This window comes from Narcine bancroftii, chromosome 13 (assembly GCF_036971445.1).
Source record: "Narcine bancroftii isolate sNarBan1 chromosome 13, sNarBan1.hap1, whole genome shotgun sequence".
In the NCBI taxonomy this organism is placed as follows: Eukaryota; Metazoa; Chordata; class Chondrichthyes; order Torpediniformes; family Narcinidae; genus Narcine; species Narcine bancroftii.
In genome coordinates this window covers 89071077-89084750 of record NC_091481.1, presented here as the reverse complement: position 1 = coordinate 89084750, position 13674 = coordinate 89071077, and positions in this window count along the sequence as shown.

Sequence of the window (13674 nt, the reverse complement as noted above, 5' to 3'; positions counted from 1 at the left end):
AATCAGAGCTGGGGAATAAGAGGCGGGGAATCAGAGTCGGGGAATCAGAGGCAGCGAATCTGAGGCGGGGAATCTGAGGCAGGGAATCTGAGGCGGGGAATCTGAGGCGGGGAATCTGAGGCAGGGAATCTGAGGCGGGGAATCTGAGGCAGGGAATCTCAGGCAGGGAATCAGAGCCGGGGAATCTGACGCGGGGACTCAGAGGCAGGGAATCATAGGCAGGGAATCTGAGGCAGGGAATCTCAGGCAGGGAATCAGAACCGGGGAATCTGAGGCGGGGAATCAGAGGCGGGGAATCAGAGGCAGGGAAACAGAGGCAGGGAATCAGAGCCGGGGAATCAGAGGTGGGGAATCAGCGGCGGGGAATAAGAGGCGGGGAATCAGAGGCGGGGAATCAGATGCAGGGAGTCTGAGGCAGGGAATCTGAGGCAGGGAATCTGAGGCAGGGAATCAGAGGCGGGGAATCAGAGGCGGGGAATCAGTGGCGGGGAATCTGAGGCAGGGAATCTGAGGCGGGGAATCTGAGGTGGGGAATCTGAGGCGGGGAATCTGAGGCGGGGAATCTGAGGCGGGGAATCTGAGGCGGGGAATCTGAGGCGGGGAATCTGAGGCGGGGAATCTGAGGCAGGGAATCTGAGGCGGGGAATCTGAGGTGGGGAATCAGAGGCGGGTTATCAGAGGCGGGGAAACAGAGGCAGGGAATCATAGGCGGGGAATCAGATGCTGGGAATCAGAGGCGGGGAATAAGAGGCGGGGAATCAAAGGCAGGGAATAAGAGGCAGGGAATCTGAGGCAGGGAATCTGAGGCAGGGATTCTGAGGCAGGAATCAGAGGCGGGGAATCAGAGGCAGGGAATCAGATGCGGGGAATCAGAGGCAGGGAATCTGAGGCAGGGAATCTAATGCAGGGAATCAGAGCCGGGGAATCTGAGGCAGGGAATCAGATGCGGGGAATCAGAGGCGGGGAATCAGAGGCGGGGAATCAGAGGCAGGGAATAAGAGGCGCGGAATCAGAGGTGGGGAATCAGAGGCAGGGAATCTGAGGCAGGGAACCTGAGGCAGGGAATCGGAGGCAGGGAATCAGAGGCGGGGAATCAGAGGTGGGGAATCAGAGGCGGGGAATCAGAGGCGGGGAATCAGAGGCAGGGAATCTGAGGCAGGGAATCAGAGGCGGGGAATCTGCGGGAGGAAAAGAGATGTGGGGATAGAGAGGCAGAGAAAGAGGCGCTGAAATAGAGGCAGGGAAAGAGAGGCGGGGAATGAAAGGTGGGGAATCAGAGGCGGGGAAACAGGCGGGTAAACAGTGGCAGGTAAACATAGGTGGATAAATAGAAGTGGGGAAAGAGGCGGGCAAAACATAGTGGTTGGAACTTGTGTGTTTAAAATGAGGTACACAAAACAGATCAAAGAGTGTTGTTGAAATTGAGGGAGGGAAAGACAGGCACGGAAAGAGTGGAGGGGAAAGAGTGGAGGCGAAAGAGAGGCGTAGAGACAGAGGTGGGGAATCAGAGGCGGGGAAACAGAGGCGGTGAAACAGGTGGGTAAACAGAGGCGGGTAAACATAGGCGGATAAATAGAGGTGGGGAAATAGATGGGTGAAACATAGTGGTTGGAACTTGTGTGTTGAAAATGAGGTACACAGAACAGATCAAACAGAGTTGTTGAAATTGAGGGAGGGAAAGAGAGGCGCGGAAAGAGTGGAGGGGAAAAAGAGGAGGCGAAAGAGAGGCATACAGACAGAGGTGGGGAATCAGAGGCGGGGAATCAGAGGCGGGGAATCAGAGGCGGGCAATCAGTGGCAGGCAATCAGAGGCGGGGAATCAGAGGTGGGGAATAAGAGGCCTGGAATCAGATGCGGGGAATCAGAGGCAGGGAATCTAAGGCAGGGAATGTGAGCCAGAGAATCAGAGCCAGGGAATCTGAGGCGGGGAATCAGAGGTGGGGAATCAGAGGCAGGGAATCAGAGGCAGGGAATTGATGAAGGGCATCAGATGAAGGGAATCTGAGGCAGGGAATCTGAGGCAGGGAATCTGAGGCAGGGAAACTGAGGCAGGGAATCTGAGGCGGGGAATCTGAGGCGGTAAATCTGAGTCGGGGAATCTGATGCAGGGAATCTGAGGCAGTGAATCAGAGGCATGGAATCAGAGGCGGGTTATCAGAGGGGGCAAATGAGATGTGGGAAACTAAATGCAGTGAAAGAGGCACGGAAATAGAGGCAGGCAAAGAGAGGCAGGGTATCAGAGGCAGGGACTCAGAGGCGGGGAATCAGAGACAAGGAAAGAGAGGCGTGGAATCAGAGGCGCGGAATCAGAGGCAGGGAATCAGAGCCAGGGAATCAGAGGCAGGGAATCAGAGGCAGGGAATCAGAGGCAGGGAATCAGAGGCAGGGAAACAGAGGCAGGCAATCAGAGGCAGGGAATCTGAGGCAGGGAATCTGAGGCAGGGAATCTGAGGCAGGGAATCAGAGGCAGGGAATCTGAGGCAGGGAATCTGAGGCGGGGAATCTGAGGCGGGGAATCTCAGGTGGGGAATCTGAGGCGGGGAATCTCAGGCGGGTAATCTGAGGCAGGGAATCTGAGGCGGGGAATCTGAGGCGGGGAATCAGATGCGGGGAATCAGAGGCGGGGAAACAGAGGCAGGGAATCAGAGGCGGGGAATCAGAGTCTGGGAATCAGAGGTGGGGAATAAGAGGCGGGGAATCAAATGCAGTGAATCAGAGGCAGGGAATCTGAGGCAGGGAATCTGAGGCAGGGAATCTGAGGCAGGAATCAGAGGTGGGGAATCAGAGGCAGGGAATCAGAGGCGGGGAATCAGAGGCAGGGAATCTGAGGCAGGGAATCTAATGCAGGGAATCAGAGGCGGGGAATCAGAGGTGGGGAATCAGAGGCGGGGAATAAGAGGCGGGGAATCAGAGGCGGGGAATCAGATGCAGGGAATCTGAGGAAGGGAATCTGAGGCAGGGAATCTGAGGCAGGGAATCAGAGGCGGGGAATCAGAGGCGGGGAATCAGAGGCGGGGAATCAGAGGCGGGGAATCAGAGGCATGGAATCAGAGGCGGGTTATCAGAGGGGGCAAATGAGATGTGGGAAACTAGATGCAGAGAAAGAGGCACCGAAATAGAGGCAGGCAAAGAGAGGCAGGGTATCAGAGGCAGGGAATCAGAGGCGGGGAATCAGAGATACGGAAAGAGAGGCGTGGTATCAGAGGCGCGGAATCAGAGGCAGGGAATCAGAGGCAGGGAACCAGAGGCAGGGAATCAGAGGCAGGGAATCAGAGGCAGGGATTCAGATGCAGGGAATCAGAGGCAGGCAATCAGAGGCGGGGAATCTGAGGCGGGGAATCTGAGGCGGGGAATCTGAGGCGGGGAATATGAGGCGGGGAATCTGAGGTGGGGAATCTGAGGCGGGGAATCTGAGGCGGGGAATCTGAGGCGGGAAATCTGAGGCGGGGAATCTGAGGCGGGGAATCTGAGGTGGGGAATCTGAGGCGGGGAATCTGAGGCGGGGAATCTGAGGCGGGGAATCTGAGGCGGGGAATCTCAGGCGGGGAATCTCAGGCGGGGAATCTGAGGCAGGGAATCTGAGGCGGGGAATCTGAGGCGGGGAATCAGAGGCGGGTTATCAGAGGCGGGGAAACAGAGGCAGGGAATCATAGGCGGGGAATCAGATGCTGGGAATCAGAGGCGGGGAATAAGAGGCGGGGAATCAAAGGCATGGAATAAGAGGCAGGGAATCTGAGGCAGGGAATCTGAGGCAGGGATTCTGAGGCAGGGATTCTGAGGCAGGAATCAGAGGCGGGGAATCAGAGGCAGGGAATCAGATGCGGGGAATCAGAGGCAGGGAATCTGAGGCAGGGAATCTAATGCAGGGAATCAGAGCCGGCGAATCTGAGGCAGGGAATCAGATGCGGGGAATTAGAGGCGGGGAATCAGAGGCGGGGAATCAGAGGCGGGGAATAAAGGGCGGGGAATCATAGGTGGGGAATCAGAGGCAGGGAATCTGAGGCAGGGAATCTGAGGCAGGGAATCGGAGGCAGGGAATCAGAGGCGGGGAATCAGAGGCGGGGAATCAGAGGCGGGGAATCAGAGGCGGGGAATCAGAGGCAGGGAATCTGAGGCAGGGAATCAGAGGCGGGGAATCAGCGGGAGGAAAAGAGATGTGGGGATAGAGAGGCAGAGAAAGAGGCGCTCAAATAGAGGCAGGGAAATAGAGGCGGGGAATGAAAGGTGGGGAATCAGAGGTGGGGAAACAGGCGGGTAAACAGTGGCAGGTAAACATAGGTGGATAAATAGAAGTGGGGAAAGAGGCGGGCAAAACATAGTGGTTGGAACTTGTGTGTTTAAAATGAGGTACACAAAACAGATCAAAGAGTGTTGTTGAAATTGAGGGAGGGAAAGACAGGCACGGAAAGAGTGGAGGGGAAAGAGTGGAGGCGAAAGAGAGGCGTAGAGACAGAGGTGGGGAATCAGAGGCGGGGAAACAGAGGCGGTGAAACAGGTGGGTAAACAGAGGCGGGTAAACATAGGCGGATAAATAGAGGCGGGGAAATAGATGGGTGAAACATAGTGGTTGGAACTTGTGTGTTGAAAATGAGGTACACAGAACAGATCAAACAGAGTTGTTGAAATTGAGGGAGGGAAAGAGAGGCGCGGAAAGAGTGTAGGGGAAAAAGCGGAGGCGAAAAAGAGGCATACAGACAGAGGTGGGGAATCAGAGACGGGGAATCAGAGGCGGGGAATCAGAGGCGGGCAATCAGTGGCAGGCAATCTGAGGCGGGGAATCAGAGGTGGGGAATAAGAGGCCTGGAATCAGATGCGGGGAATCAGAGGCAGGGAATCTAAGGCAGGGAATCTGAGCCAAGAGAATCAGAGCCAGGGAATCTGAGGCGGGGAATCAGAGGTGGGGAATCAGAGGCAGGGAATCAGAGGCAGGGAATTGATGAAGGGCATCAGATGAAGGGAATCTGAGGCAGGGAATCTGAGGCAGGGAATCTGAGGCAGGGAATCTGAGGCAGGGAATCTGAGGCGGGGAATCTGAGGCGGTAAATCTGAGTCGGGGAATCTGATGCAGGGAATCTGAGGCAGTGAATCAGAGGCATGGAATCAGAGGCGGGTTATCAGAGGGGGCAAATGAGATGTGGGAAACTAGATGCAGTGAAAGAGGCACGGAAATAGAGGCAGGCAAAGAGAGGCAGGGTATCAGAGGCAGGGACTCAGAGGCGGGGAATCAGAGACAAGGAAAGAGAGGCGTGGAATCAGAGGCGCGGAATCAGAGGCAGGGAATCAGAGGCAGGGAATCAGAGGCAGGGAATCAGAGGCAGGGAATCAGAGGCAGGGAATCAGAGGCAGCGAAACAGAGGCAGGCAATCAGAGGCAGGGAATCTGAGGCAGGGAATCTGAGGCAGCGAATCTGAGGCAGGGAATCTGAGGTGGGGAATCTGAGGCAGGGAATCTGAGGCGGGGAATCTGAGGCGGGGAATCTCAGGCGGGGAATCTGAGGCGGGGTATCTCAGGCGGGGAATCTGAGGCAGGGAATCTGAGGCGGGGAATCTGAGGCGGGGATTCAGAGGCGGGGAATCAGAGGCGGGGAAACAGAGGCAGGGAATCAGAGGCGGGGAATCAGAGGCTGGGAATCAGAGGTGGGGAATAAGAGGCGGGGAATCAAAGGCAGTGAATCAGAGGCAGGGAATCTGAGGCAGGGAATCTGAGGCAGGGAATCTGAGGCAGGAATCAGAGGTGGGGAATCAGAGGCAGGGAATCAGAGGCGGGGAATCAGAGGCAGGGAATCTGAGGCAGGGAATCTAATGCAGGGAATCAGAGCCGGGGAATCTGAGGGAGGGAATCAGACGCGGGGAATCAGAGGCGGGGAATCAGAGACGGGGAATAAGAGGCGGGGAATCAGAGGCGGGGAATCAGAGGCAGGGAATCAGAGGCGGGGAATCAGAGGCGGGGAATCAGAGGCATGGAATCAGAGGCAGGTTATCAGAGGGGGCAAATGACATGTGGGAAACTAGATGCAGAGAAAGAGGCACGGAAATAGAGGCAGGCAAATAGAGGCAGGGTATCAGAGGCAGGGAATTAGAGGCGGGGAATCAGAGATACGGAAAGAGAGGCGTGGAATCAGAGGCGCGGAATCAGAGGCAGGGAATCAGAGGCAGGGAATCAGAGGCAGGGAATCATAGGCAGGGAATCAGAGGCAGGGAATCAGAGGCGGGGAATCAGAGGGGGCAAATGACATGTGGGAAACTAGATGCAGAGAAAGAGGCACGGAAATAGAGGCAGGCAAATAGAGGCGCGGAATCAGAGGCAGGGAATCAGAGGCAGGGAATCAGAGGCAGGGAATCAGAGGCAGGGAATCAGAGGCGGGGAATCAGAGGCGGGGAATCTGAGGCGGGGAATCTGAGGCGGGGAATCTGAGGCGGGGAATCTGAGGCGCGGAATCTGAGGCGGGGAATCTGAGGCGGGGAATCTGAGGCGGGGAATCTGAGGCGGGGCATCTGAGGCGGGGAATCTGCGGCGGGAAATCAGAGCCGGGGAATCTGAGGCGGGGAATCAGAGGCGGGGAATCAGAGGTGGGGAAACAGAGGCAGGGAATCAGAGTCGGGGAATCAGAGGCAGCGAATCTGAGGCGGGGAATCTGAGGCAGGGAATCTGAGGCGGGGAATCTGAGGCAGGGAATCTGAGGCAGGGAATCAGAGCTGGGGAATCTGAGGCTGGGAATCAGAGGCGGGGAATCAGAGGTGGGGAAACAGAGGAAGGGAATCAAAGGCAGGGAATCAGAGGCGTGGAATCAGAGGCGGGGAAACAGGCGGGTAAACAGTGGCAGGTAAACATAGGTGGATAAATAGAGGCGGGGAAAGAGGCGGGCAAAACATAGTGGTTGGAACTTGTGTGTTTAAAATGAGGTACACAAAACAGATCAAACAGTGTTGTTGAAATTGAGGGAGGGAAAGACAGGCACTGAAAGAGTGTAGGGGAAAGAGTGGAGGCGAAAGAGAGGCGTAGAGACAGAGGTGGGGAATCAGAGGCGGGGAATCAGAGGCGGTGAAACAGGTGGGTAAACAGAGGCGGGTAAACATAGGCGGATAATTAGAGGCGGGGAAAGAGATGGGTAAAACATAGTGGTTGAAACTTGTGTGTTGAAAATGCGGTACACAGAACAGATCAATCAGAGTTGTTGAAATTGAGGGAGGGAAAGAGAGGCGCGGAAAGAGTGGAGGGGAAAGAGTGGAGGCGAAAGAGAGGCGTAGAGAGAGGTGGGGAATCAGAGACGGGGAATCTGAGGCGGGGAAACAGGCGGGTAAACAGTGGCAGGTAAACATAGGTGGATAAATAGAGGCGGGGAAAGAGGCGGGCAAAACATAGTGGTTGGAACTTGTGTGTTTAAAATGAGGTACACAAAACAGATCAAACAGTGTTGTTGAAATTGAGGGAGGGAAAGACAGGCACTGAAAGAGTGTAGGGGAAAGAGTGGAGGCGAAAGAGAGGCGTAGAGACAGAGGTGGGGAATCAGAGGCGGGGAATCAGAGGCAGGGAATCAGAGGCAGGGAATCAGAGGCAGGGAATCAGAGGCAGGGAATCAGAGGCGGGGAATCAGAGGCAGGGAATCAGAGGCATGGAATCAGATGAAGGGAATCAGATGAAGGGAATCTGAGGCAGGGAATCTGAGACAGGGAATCTGAGGCGGTGAATCTGAGGCGGGGAATCTGAGGCGGGGAATCTGAGGCGGGGAATCTGAGGCGGGGCATCTGAGGCGGGGAATCTGCGGCGGGGAATCAGAGGCGGGGAATCAGAGGCGGGGAATCAGAGGCGGGGAATCAGAGGCGGGGAATCAGAGGCGGGGAATCAGAGGCGGGGAATCAGAGGTGGGGAATAAGAGGCGGGGAATCAGAGTCGGAGAATCAGAGGCAGCGAATCTGAGGCGGGGAATCTGAGGCAGGGAATCTGAGGCGGGGAATCTGAGGCAGGGAATCTGAGGCAGGGAATCAGAGCTGGGGAATAAGAGGCGGGGAATCAGAGTCGGGGAATCAGAGGCAGCGAATCTGAGGCGGGGAATCTGAGGCAGGGAATCTGAGGCGGGGAATCAGAGGCAGGGAATCTGAGGCAGGGAATCAGAGCTGGGGAATCTGAGGCGGGGAATCAGAGGCGGGGAATCAGAGGCGGGGAAACAGAGGAAGGGAATCAAAGGCAGGGAATCAGAGGCGTGGAATCAGAGGCGGGGAATAAGAGGCGGGGAATCAGAGGCGGGGAATCAGAGGCAGGGAATCTGAGGCAGGGAATCAGAGGCGGGGAATCAGAGGCGGGGTATCAGAGGCGGGGTATCAGAGGCGGGGTATCAGAGGCGGGGAATCAGCGGGAGGTAAAGAGATGTGGGGAAAGAGAGGCAGAGAAAGATGCACGGAAATAGAGGCAGGGAAAGAGAGGCGGGGAATGAAAGGTGGGGAATCAGAGGCGGGGAAACAGGCGGGTAAACAGTGGCAGGTAAACATAGGTGGATAAATAGAGGCGGGGAAAGAGGCGGGCAAAACATAGTGGTTGGAACTTGTGTGTTTAAAATGAGGTACACAAAACAGATCAAACAGTGTTGTTGAAATTGAGGGAGGGAAAGACAGGCACTGAAAGAGTGGAGGGGAAAGAGTGGAGGCGAAAGAGAGGCGTAGAGACAGAGGTGGGGAATCAGAGGCGGGGAATCAGAGGCGGTGAAACAGGTGGGTAAACAGAGGCGGGTAAACATAGGCGGATAAATAGAGGCGGGGAAAGAGATGGGTAAAACATAGTGGTTGGAACTTGTGTGTTGAAAATGCGGTGCACAGAACAGATCAATCAGAGTTGTTGAAATTGAGGGAGGGAAAGAGAGGCGCGGAAAGAGTGGAGGGGAAAGAGTGGAGGCGAAAGAGAGGCGTAGAGAGAGGTGGGGAATCAGAGACGGGGAATCAGAGGCGGGGAATCAGAGGTGGGGAATAAGAGGCCTGGAATCAGATGCGGGGAATCAGAGGCAGGGAATCTAAGGCAGGGAATCTGAGCCAGAGAATCAGAGCCAGGGAATCTGAGGCAGGGAATTGATGAAGGGCATCAGATGAAGGGAATCTGAGGCAGGGAATCTGAGGCAGGGAATCTGAGGCAGGGAATCTGAGGCAGGGAATCTGAGGCAGGGAATCTGAGGCGGGGAATCTGAGGCGGTAAATCTGAGTCGGGGAATCTGATGCAGGGAATCTGAGGCAGTGAATCAGAGGCATGGAATCAGAGGCGGGTTATCAGAGAGGGCAAATGAGAAGTGGGAAACTAGATGCAGTGAAAGAAGCACGGAAATAGAGGCAGGCAAAGAGAGGCAGGGTATCAGAGGCAGGGAATCAGAGGCGGGGAATCAGAGATACGGAAAGAGAGGCGTGGAATCAGAGGCGCGGAATCAGAGGCAGGGAATCAGAGGCAGGGAATCAGAGGCAGGGAATCAGAGGCAGGGAATCAGAGGCAGGGAATCAGAGGCAGGGAATCAGAGGCAGGGAATCTGAGGCAGGGAATCTGAGGCAGGGAATCTGAGGCAGGGAATCAGAGGCAGCGAATCTGAGGCAGCGAATCTGAGGCAGGGAATCTGAGGCGGGGAATCAGAGGCGGGGAATCAGAGGCGGGGAATCAAAGGCAGGGAATCAGAGGCAGGGAATCAGATGAAGGGAATCAGATGAAGGGAATCTGAGGCAGGGAATCTGAGACAGGGAATCTGAGGCAGGGAATCGGATGCGGGGAATCTGCGGCGGGGAATCAGAGGCGGGGAATCAGAGGCGGGGAATCAGAGGCGGGGAATCAGAGGTGGGGAAACAGAGGCAGGGAATCAGAGGCGGGGAATCAGAGGCGGGGAATCAGAGGCGGGGAATCAGAGGTGGGGAATAAGAGGCGGGGAATCAGAGTCGGGGAATCAGAGGCAGCGAATCTGAGGCGGGGAATCTGAGGCAGGGAATCTGAGGCGGGGAATCTGAGGCAGGGAATCTGAGGCAGGGAATCAGAGCTGGGGAATAAGAGGTGGGGAATCAGAGTCGGGGAATCAGAGGCAGCGAATCTGAGGCGGGGAATCTGAGGCAGGGAATCTGAGGCGGGGAATCAGAGGCAGGGAATCTGAGGCAGGGAATCAGAGCTGGGGAATCTGAGGCGGGGAATCAGAGGCGGGGAATCAGAGGCGGGGAAACAGAGGAAGGGAATCAAAGGCAGGGAATCAGAGGCGTGGAATCAGAGGCGGGGAATAAGAGGCGGGGAATCAGAGGCGGGGAATCAGAGGCAGGGAATCTGAGGCAGGGAATCTGAGGCAGGGAATCTGAGGCAGGGAATCAGAGGCGGGGAATCAGAGGCGGGGTATCAGAGGCGGGGAATCAGCGGGAGGTAAAGAGATGTGGGGAAAGAGAGGCAGAGAAAGATGCACGGAAATAGAGGCAGGGAAAGAGAGGCGGGGAATGAAAGGTGGGGAATCAGAGGCGGGGAAACAGGCGGGTAAACAGTGGCAGGTAAACATAGGTGGATAAATAGAGGCGGGGAAAGAGATGGGTAAAACATAGTGGTTGGAACTTGTGTGTTGAAAATGCGGTGCACAGAACAGATCAATCAGAGTTGTTGAAATTGAGGGAGGGAAAGAGAGGCGCGGAAAGAGTGGAGGGGAAAGAGTGGAGGCGAAAGAGAGGCATAGAGAGAGGTGGGGAATCAGAGACGGGGAATCAGAGGCGGGGAATCAGAGGCGGGCAATCAGTGGCAGGCAATCAGAGGCGGGGAATCAGAGGTGGGGAATAAGAGGCCTGGAATCAGATGCGGGGAATCAGAGGCAGGGAATCTAAGGCAGGGAATCTGAGCCAGAGAATCAGAGCCAGGGAATCTGAGGCGGGGAATCAGAGGTGGGGAATCAGAGGCAGGGAATCAGAGGCAGGGAATTGATGAAGGGCATCAGATGAAGGGAATCTGAGGCAGGGAATCTGAGGCAGGGAATCTGAGGCAGGGAATCTGAGGCAGGGAATCTGAGGCAGGGAATCTGAGGCAGGGAATCTGAGGCGGGGAATCTGAGGCGGTAAATCTGAGTCGGGGAATCTGATGCAGGGAATCTGAGGCAGTGAATCAGAGGCATGGAATCAGAGGCGGGTTATCAGAGAGGGCAAATGAGAAGTGGGAAACTAGATGCAGTGAAAGAAGCACGGAAATAGAGGCAGGCAAAGAGAGGCAGGGTATCAGAGGCAGGGACTCAGAGGCGGGGAATCAGAGACAAGGAAAGAGAGGTGTGGAATCAGAGGCGCGGAATCAGAGGCAGGGAATCAGAGGCAGGGAATCAGAGGCAGGGAATCAGAGGCAGGGAATCAGAGGCAGGGAATCAGAGGCAGGGAATCAGAGGCAGGGAATCTGAGGCAGGGAATCTGAGGCAGGGAATCAGAGGCAGGGAATCAGAGGCAGGGAATCTGAGGCAGGGAATCTGAGGCAGGGAATCTGAGGCAGGGAATCTGAGGCGGGGAATCAGAGGCGGGGAATCAGAGGCAGGGAATCAGAGGCAGGGAATCAGATGAAGGGAATCAGATGAAGGGAATCTGAGGCAGGGAATCTGAGACAGGGAATCTGAGGTAGGGAATCGGATGCGGGGAATCTGAGGCAGGGAATCTGAGGCGGGGAATCTGAGGCGGGGTATCTGAGGCGGGGAATCTGAGACGGGGAATCTGAGGCGGGGAATCTGAGGCGGGGAATCTGAGGCGGGGAATCTGAGGCGGGGAATCTGAGGCGGGGAATCTGAGGCGGGGAATCTGAGGCGGGGAATCTGAGGCGGGGAATCTGAGGCGGGGTATCTGAGGCGGGGAATCTGAGGAGGGGAATCTGATGCGGGAAATCTGAGGTGGGGAATCTGAGGCAGGGAATCTGAGGCGGGGAATCTTAGGCAGGGAATCTGAGGCAGGGAATCAGAGCCGGGGAATCTGAGGCGGGGAATCAGAGGCGGGGAATCAGAGGTGGAGAAACAGAGGCAGGGAATCAGAGGCGGGGAATCAGAGGCGGGGAATCAGAGGTGGGGAATAAGAGGCGGGGAATCAGAGTCGGGGAATCTGAGGCAGGGAATCTGAGGCGGGGAATCTGAGGCGGTAAATTTGAGTCGGGGAATCTGATGCAGGGAATCTGAGGCAGTGAATCAGAGGCATGGAATCAGAGGCGGGTTATCAGAGGGGGCAAATGAGATGTGGGAAACTAGATGCAGTGAAAGAGGCACGGAAATAGAGGCAGGCAAAGAGAGGCAGGGTATCAGAGGCAGGGACTCAGAGGCGGGGAATCAGAGACAAGGAAAGAGAGGCGTGGAATCAGAGGCGCGGAATCAGAGGCAGGGAATCAGAGGCAGGGAATCAGAGGCAGGGAATCAGAGGCAGGGAATCAGAGGCAGGGAATCAGAGGCAGGGAAACAGAGGCAGGCAATCAGAGGCAGGGAATCTGAGGCAGGGAATCTGAGGCAGGGAATCTGAGGCAGGGAATCAGAGGCAGGGAATCTGAGGCAGGGAATCTGAGGCAGGGAATCTGAGGCGGGGAATCAGAGGCGGGGAATCAGAGGCAGGGAATCAGAGGCAGGGAATCAGAGGCAGGCAATCAGAGGCAGGGAATCTGAGGCGGGGAATCTGAGGCAGGGAATCTGAGGCGGGGAATCTGAGGCGGGGAATCTGAGGCGGGGAATCTGAGGCGGGGAATCTCAGGCGGGGAATCTGAGGCAGGGAATCTGAGGCGGGGAATCTGAGGCGGGGAATCAGAGGCGGGGAATCAGAGGCGGGGAAACAGAGACAGGGAATCAGAGGCGGGGAATCAGAGGCTGGGAATCAGAGGTGGGGAATAAGAGGCGGGGAATCAAAGGCAGTGAATCAGAGGCAGGGAATCTGAGGCAGGGAATCTGAGGCAGGGAATCTGAGGCAGGAATCAGAGGTGGGGAATCAGAGGCAGGGAATCAGAGGCGGGGAATCAGAGGCAGGGAATCTGAGGCAGGGAATCTAATGCAGGGAATCAGAGCCGGGGAATCAGAGGTGGGGAATAAGAGGCCTGGAATCAGATGCGGGGAATCAGAGGCAGGGAATCTAAGGCAGGGAATCTGAGCCAGAGAATCAGAGCCAGGGAATCTGAGGCGGGGAATCAGAGGTGGGGAATCAGAGGCAGGGAATCAGAGGCAGGGAATAGATGAAGGGCATCAGATGAAGGGAATCTGAGGCAGGGAATCTGAGGCAGGGAATCTGAGGCAGGGAATCTGAGGCAGGGAATCTGAGGCGGGGAATCTGAGGCGGTAAATCTGAGTCGGGGAATCTGATGCAGGTAATCTGAGGCGGTGAAGCAGAGGCATGGAATCAGAGGCGGGTTGTCGGAGGGGGCAAATGAGATGTGGGAAACTAGATGCAGTGAAAGAGGCACGGAAATAGAGGCAGGCAAAGAGAGGCAGGGTATCAGAGGCAGGGACTCAGAGGCGGGGAATCAGAGACAAGGAAAGAGAGGCGTGGAATCAGAGGTGCGGAATCAGAGGCAGGAAATCAGAGGCAGGGAATCAGAGGCAGGGAATCAGAGGCAGGGAATCAGAGGCAGGGAATCAGAGGCAGGGAAACAGAGGCAGGCAATCAGAGGCAGGGAATCTGAGGCAGGGAATCTGAGGCAGGGAATCTGAGGCAGGGAATCAGAGGCAGGGAATCTGAGGCAGGGAATCTGAGG